The sequence below is a fragment of the Dasypus novemcinctus genome, chromosome 3, assembly GCF_030445035.2.
Source record: "Dasypus novemcinctus isolate mDasNov1 chromosome 3, mDasNov1.1.hap2, whole genome shotgun sequence".
NCBI lineage: Eukaryota > Metazoa > Chordata > Mammalia > Cingulata > Dasypodidae > Dasypus > Dasypus novemcinctus.
In genome coordinates, this window is record NC_080675.1 from 136,359,805 (window position 1) to 136,367,196 (window position 7,392).

The window sequence follows — 7,392 nt, forward strand, 5'->3', positions numbered from 1 at the left end:
CTTTCTCTGATTTTCTCAGGCTGGGGCATGTGCCCTTTTCGCAGGCCTTCACGCTACTATTACAGCACTTTGCTCACTGTTTTCCATTCATTTTATTGCACCTATCTCTCCTACTAGATTCTTTCAAGGAGGGAAATTTGTTTTTCATCTTCGCCCCATCACCATGCATGATGCTGGCACTTAGTCGGTGCTCAAATGTTTGTTGGAATTAGCTTCTGCCTTGTACTGCTATTCCATGTATGTGCTTATATATCAAAGTCTGTTATACCAGCATTTAGGTAAATTTAGGTCAAGGACCATTTTTCACCTTTACCTGGATCAGTGCTATGCACATAACAAGGAAAAATAAGAATTTATTAAGTGAACAGTTCATCTACTTAAATTTACTTTACCTTGATAATTATCCATATTCTTGCTTCAAAAGGAACCAGTAAGAAACTAGTACGTTTTTTTAAAGTTACTCACTCTAATATATTCTTTCCTGCATTAGCAAACTAACAGTTGCTTAGTTCATGTTATAAATGCTATGCCAATGGTACCTGAATCTCAAGTCAAATAATTTTTTTTTAGCATTTCAAACTTATTGACACATTTATCTTATTTATTATGATGCCCTTATCTTAATCCAAATAATTGGTGTGAATTTTGTGCAATTTGATGAATGTGTAAGCCTAAGGTAAAAATTATTTATACTTTTATCATGTGGCTATCCGGTAACTAATTTTTTTTTTTAATCTTAACCAGCAGCTTGATCCCAGTTGGCCTATCACATTTTTTTTCTTTCTAAGTGTGGGAACAGAAACCCAATTATAAGCATTTTATTTTCCGACCCATTGCTGGCACCAAAATGTTGACCTGTGAGTCACTCCAACAACAAAATTTGTTTCAAAGACATAATTTTTGTTTCTGTCCATAATATTCATATCCCACTCACATTTTCCCTTTTAAGTTTTTAAAATTTTTGTTGTATGCATATAAAAATGTAAGAAATGATATAACGAACTACCCAGCATACAATAGAATATTTCTCAGGCCCATGAATTAGCCCATGAATTACCCTCCTTGATCACATTCCCCTTTCATTAACTTCATCCTGCATTCTTGGCTTATGATTTGCTATGGACTGAGTCATGCCCCCCACAAAGACATGCTCAAATCCTAATCCCTGGTCCTGTGGATGTGAGCTCATTTGTAAATAGGATCCTCAAAGATCCTATTAAGATGAGGCCAAACTACATCAGGGTAGGCCTTAATCCAGTGTGACTGGAGTCATGATATGCAGGGGAAATTGTGACACATTTGGAGTGAGTAGGAGACAGATGGTCATGGGAAGGAGCCAGCGACTACGGGGAAAGCACGGCCTGCTGACTCCCTGATTTTGACCTTCTAGCCTCCAAAACTGTGAGAAAATAAATTCCTTTTGTTTAAACCAACCAGTCTGTGGCGTTTGTATAGTAGTATAGCATCCCCGGCAAACCAAAGCATCATTTCATTCTCTTGCTTTTCTTTATAACTTCAGCATATGTGTGTGTTCTTAAATAGTTTGGTTCTGCATGTTTTTAAACTTCATCTAGAAAAGAACTGTATATATTCTTTTACAACTTTTTTTTTTTTTTAAGATTTATTTATTACTCCCCCACCCCCCCACCCCTGGTTGTCTGTTCTCTGTGTCTATTTGCTGCGTCTTCTTTGTCCGCTTCTGTTGTTGTCAGGGGCACTGGGAATCTGTGGTTTTTTGTTGCGTCATCTTGTGTCAGTTCTGTCTCCGTGTGGGCGGCGTCATTCCTGGACAGGCTGCACTTTCTTTCATGCTGGGCGGCTCTCCTTACGGGGTGCACTCCTTGCGTGTGGGGCTCCCCTGCATGGGGGACACCCCTGCGTGGCAGGGCACTCCTTGTGCACATCAGCACTTCGCATGGGCCAGCTCCACACGGGTCAAGGAGGCCTGGGGTTTGAACCGTGGACCTCCATGTGGTAGATGGATGCCCTAACCACTGGGCCAAATCTACCACCCTACAACTTCCTTTTTAATAACCCTAATGTGTGTGAGATTTCATTGTTGTATAGTATTTCTTTATAAATCACAAGAATGAATGAGACAGAACAGATGTTAGCTAGCAAGTCTGCTCCACCCAGGAAATACTCAGTTAAAACTAACACCTAAAACATATAAAAACTTAACCACAGGGAAATGTTTTAAATTAAAATCTTATTTTTTCTTAAAATAAAACACGGAGGTTGCAAATGTTTACATTCATATTTTAGGGTTCCCTTGAAACAACATTTTAGGTAAGGTATATAGAATTTTAAAGAATTCGAAATACATCTCCAGTTATCATTATATCTTCTCAGTCATCTATGAGGTATTGTTTTAGCAATTAACAATGCTGTCAACTTGGGCTCTGAATAATTCTGAAGTCCCGTGAAGAACAAACCTTTTTGTTAGGCAGAATAAGACACAACTAAGGAAGGTAATTGCTGCCTGGGTACAGCTCCCTTAGCCCCCTCATTTCACTGGTCTCAGAAATTCCTCCTCATGGAGCTCTCTCCGATGGGAGAGTCATCCACTGCTTGGCTCCATGCTTCTCAAACTACCATCCTGGGAACTATGAAATTAGGCAAAATTTCCAGAAAATGTATGAAGAAACTTATTGCATGTAGTAAAGCATACCAAAACATAAAACTTGGGTTGATTTTTGATAGAAAGTATGAAACTCTAAGAAATTTCAGGTCTTACCAAATCTCTAGTTCTTTAAGGGTGCAAGTTTACAGTTGCTTGATATTTCTGTGCATAGAAGTCAGAGAAGCCTTGCCTGAGGGTAAACGTAGTATCCAGAAGATTTTCACAAGCACTTGGTGGAGGAAAGAATCAAGTAAGGGGTAGTGGTGGAGGAACTGAGCTGAAATACTCTAAAGCTTTAGTTCAAACACTGCAAAATATTAGAGATGAGTCTAGTTCCTGCTCTCAAAAAGCTCAGCTGAAGAGAGAAAACTGAACTATTAAATCAAGGCACCACATGTCAAGAGTTTTGGGAAATACAAAGAGGATTCATTTTGTATAGGAAAGACAGGAAATACTTCAGGAGTTAGTGGTATTTGATCTGGAAATTCAGAGATTGATCACGTCGGCCAGGTTCAATGACATGGCAAGCAACAATGGGACATTACCGTTATTATCCCTGTTAGCAGTGTCCCTTCAACTCAATTTAATGAGATGGGGTAACAACTTCTGTGACTAGGCTGGGAAATAGACAGGAATCACCATAGCAACTGAATCAGCTGTCCACAGCACAGCAAGCAGAGGTCGCTCTACGCCTTTGCTCCTGGACAAGAGAATTCACCCAAAATCTGTTTGCTTCCTTGGGGAAATAACCAGTCTGGTCAGGGCTCTGCCTCATGCCTGAGGCCGTGACAGATTTGCTGAAGCACAATAGTTGCTATTTAAGGAAATTTTAAGGGAGGCAAAGAGCTGTTAAAATATATTTTCCTTTTCCATAGTAAGGATTATAAAGAGCAAAACTCCATTCAGCTTAGAGAATTTTTTTCTCTTAAAAATGCCAGATTTTTTTCTGCAATTAGTGTTTTCCCCTAATTACGGGTTCCTTTAATCAAAGACTTTCAGCACAATCTGCCATGGTCCTGTGCCTTTTACTTTTTAAATGACAGAGGCCAGCAAGGCCTGTCCAAGTTGAAGAAAAGATTAATTCTGGATCCATTGGGGTAACTGGGAGTTTCCAGTTCTGAGAGTGGCTAACACTGTCCCCCTACTCACATTCAGCTACCCAGGGCAGAGACATCTTGGAGAGGAGAAAGCCACAAGGCTCCACCGGGAGGCTCTTTACAATGCACATAAGTATTAAGAGCTCCATGAAATAAGTTCTCTGTAGTCAGACTAGCCCAAGGTGAGTGGAGCCACAGGGGCAGTTGCCTGAATTTGAGGAGACTTTGAGGGCCTTTATAGGGGCATCCTCAGAGCAACCCAATGAAATGGAAAACCAAAGGGTTATCTCGTCCTCCAATCCTTTCCTCAGAGTTAAGCCCTGGGGTCTTGTACAGCCTAAATATTGAAGGACCCTCTAAAAATGACTAATATAGAATACTTCTTACTGCCCTTTACAAGTGAGAGCTCCAAATAATATGACATTTTCTTCACCTCCAACAGTATGAAGAAATCTTTATGTATTACATAAAGAACTAAATAATTTTTATTATCTTTGAAAGATGTTTCATATAAATAAATGTTTGTCAGATCACATGTCATTAAAAATACTTTATTATAGTGCCCTAGTATCACTTTGAAGTACATGGCAGATACCTCAAGAATGTTTCAATGCAATATTTATATACCTGGGTGCTGAGCATATGATGGCACCATTTGTTCCGTAAGTGAAAACCACAATTTCAAAGAAGCCCCATGTGACAGACTCCTCCTCTCCCATACTTGACTACAAATACATGCTTGTTCTCCCTATTAAGTGACAGCTAGACATCACATCATGTCACCCAGTTCTCAGTGTTTCTATTGGTGTCCATCTTCTACATGAAAATCCTCCTGAAATGGGACCTGTGGACAACAGTAGATTCATTAAATAAATTATATTGTGTTGCCTATGTGAGAGCATTAAAAGTGATGCTGTAGGCGATTTATAAGTTCAGTTCAGAAAAAAAATACTTAAAGCTACAGATCAGTGTTATACTAAGTGATGACATTTCTGAAAAAAAAATGTGTATGTGCAACACTATGAAGATATCTACTAAAATGCACAAGTTGACTGTGGATAATTGGGTTATAGATGATGGTAATATTTATCTATTTGCTTCTCCGTATTTTCTGGATTCATACAAATGACTTCTACAGTAGAAAACCAACCTACCCTCCCACAAGAGGCAGATACTGCTGGTGAGATGTAGACCTAAAGTTAATTTAATTAGACAGTAAATTTGAGTAACCAATAGCTAAAGATATCAGGAAAAGGACTTTAAAATGTATTTAATGTATTACAAGTTGCCACTTCAGAGTCTGGGGTACTTGGGAAAGAACAAGCCTGGATAAAAGTAATAGGCTTTAGGCACCCAAGAGGATACAGGAGCTTCCTGAAAGTCCAAGAAAAAGTGAAAGAGCTGTGGCCTGCCAACAGTGTAGTTTTGCCTGGTGCATTTAAATGTCAAACCCTGGGCCTCTGCTAGGCTAAGAAAGACCCACACTGCTTAGCTTATAAGAAAGCACTACAGTTACATATAAAGGGTTGGAAAACCAAAAGCCGTGAGCTTGTAGGAGAGCTAAATCAGATGTAGCCCAGGGCAGTGCCTGGGAATAACTCACTACTGTGTGGAGCTGAGCATAGGACAGATTCCTGCCCATTTCCAAAGAAGAAAACCAGTGTCATTGAGGAGATGTATATTAGGAAGAATGAATTTGAGGAGGTAGTTTACAATCAATGACATGTTTGGGTTTTTTTGTTTGTTTCTTGACCTTTAATATTGTCAGAATCATAATCAATATGCAGTGATTGATTACCCCAGAGAGATTCATTTGGAAAAACACAATTTGATTTACAATTGATCCACATCAAGCTAAGCCAGGGATAGCTCTTGGGCTACCTCCAAATTTCAAATTCTGGTTTCAGGTCAAAGGAACCCAAAAGGGTGGAGCTTTCAGAGTTCTTAATTTCCTTAGTTTAGTACTTCTTCCTGTCTTTCTTACTCTGTAAAACATTCTGGGTCTCTTCACATGTAAGATTTTGAATTCATTAAGAGATTTAAATAAAGATTGACAAAACATTATTCTGTATCACAAATTAAAATTGAACATTGCTTTAAAGGTGTTGCAAATATTGTAGTTCAATAAAAAGGAGTGTTTACTGGAACTTTCCAGTCACATATCACCTCCACCAGTGCAACCTGTGATTTGGGGAAGTCAGATGGTAAAGGGAGGATGCTGAGGAGGGAGAGCGTAATATACTAGAGAAACAGTGTGGATAAGAACTGGATTTGGTTCCACCACTTATTAGTGGTGTGAATTTATTAGGAAAGCTACTTGACTATGTGCAATCTCCTCAGCAACCCTACGAGGAGGTATTATTACTATCATTATTATCCCCATTTTAGAGAAAAGGAGTCAAGCCCAAAACATAAAACCCTTAATGTCTGGAATTGAATTACTTCTATGTAAGTGTCAGTAAATAACTCATGAAATGGGGAACTTAAATACCCAAGAATTAGACAATAGAGACGATACCTTGTCTACTTCCAAAGAACCAAGTCTCAGCAGTATTTCCAAACCAAGGAGCCAAGTCTCCCAATTTCTGAGAAATCAGACATAATTACCCTCCATTAATTCTCAGCTAACAATAAAATCAAGACCCTCAGCTGCTTTTCATACCACATACTTTCAATACTCATACAGTTAAAAAAAATTTTTGAGGACTGCGGATAAGGAGCTGCCACTGAGTATCTGACTTAACACCAATACCTTGGCTTACTTAATCTGGACCATGAACAGTATTATGAATATGGAATGTTCCTTTCAAAGTATTTTGTAATTATATCCTAGAATAGGTAGTTGGCAAACTCTTTCTGTAAAGGGTCAGAGAGTAAATATTTAAGGCCACATGCATCTCTGTTACTGCTTTATACAACCCTTGAACAATTTTAACACCATCTTTAGCTCAGGTGGCCATGCCATAATTTTTTTGTGAGTTAAGAATGGTTTTCAGTTTTTAAATGTATGTAAGAAAAAAAAGGAAAATAAGGAACAGAAACTATATATAGCCTGCAAATCATAAAATGTCATCAAAATATTTACTGCAAAAAATTTTATTACAAACAAATTTTGCTTGCCCCTGTTCTGGAGGATCACAAGATAAGTTGATGACTCTAAAATTTTTAATCCTCTGTTCTTATAAATTGTGAAACCATTTTCTCTAGTTCACAGAACTAGTCTGTTCTCATTTTAAAAGTATGAAGATCAGGGATTTGAGGAATGTAAATGCTTCCATAATTTAGATAGAAACCAGAAGAATTACAAAATGACTTTGACAAGTTACCCCTTTTTTAATTTAAAAAGCTGAGATCAGTTTGTTTTAGAAAGTACATTTTTAGGTGTATTAGTCAATCTTCACTTATCCAGAAAGCATAAAATGTTTCTCTTTTTCTATCCTTTACTCTTTGTATTTCTCCCTTTGTGGTCTGTTCTAGCCTAGGCATACATGTTTTGAAGTTTATTTCCATGTATTTATTGAAAAGTTTCTTCCATGTTCTTAATTCAAGTGAAATATTTCCATTTCTCTCTAATTCTACCTTAAGAAATTAGAAGAATAAAGGAAATTCAAAATAAGTAGAAAGAAATAATCAAGATCAAAAGGAAATTAATATTCATAGACTATCAATGAA

At 37.8% G+C, this 7,392-nt stretch overlaps 1 long non-coding RNA gene across 1 annotated transcript; it reads right to left on the reverse strand.

The window, feature by feature from the left end:
• Positions 1 to 4,255: 4,255 nt before the first annotated feature.
• Positions 4,256 to 6,303, reverse strand: LOC131276090 (uncharacterized). Its single transcript, XR_009183575.1, has 2 exons — positions 6,239 to 6,303; positions 4,256 to 4,564 (listed from the first exon to the last, which is right to left on the reverse strand). It is a non-coding gene; the product is annotated as an uncharacterized lncRNA (long non-coding RNA).
• Between the last annotated feature and the right edge of the window lie 1,089 nt (positions 6,304 to 7,392).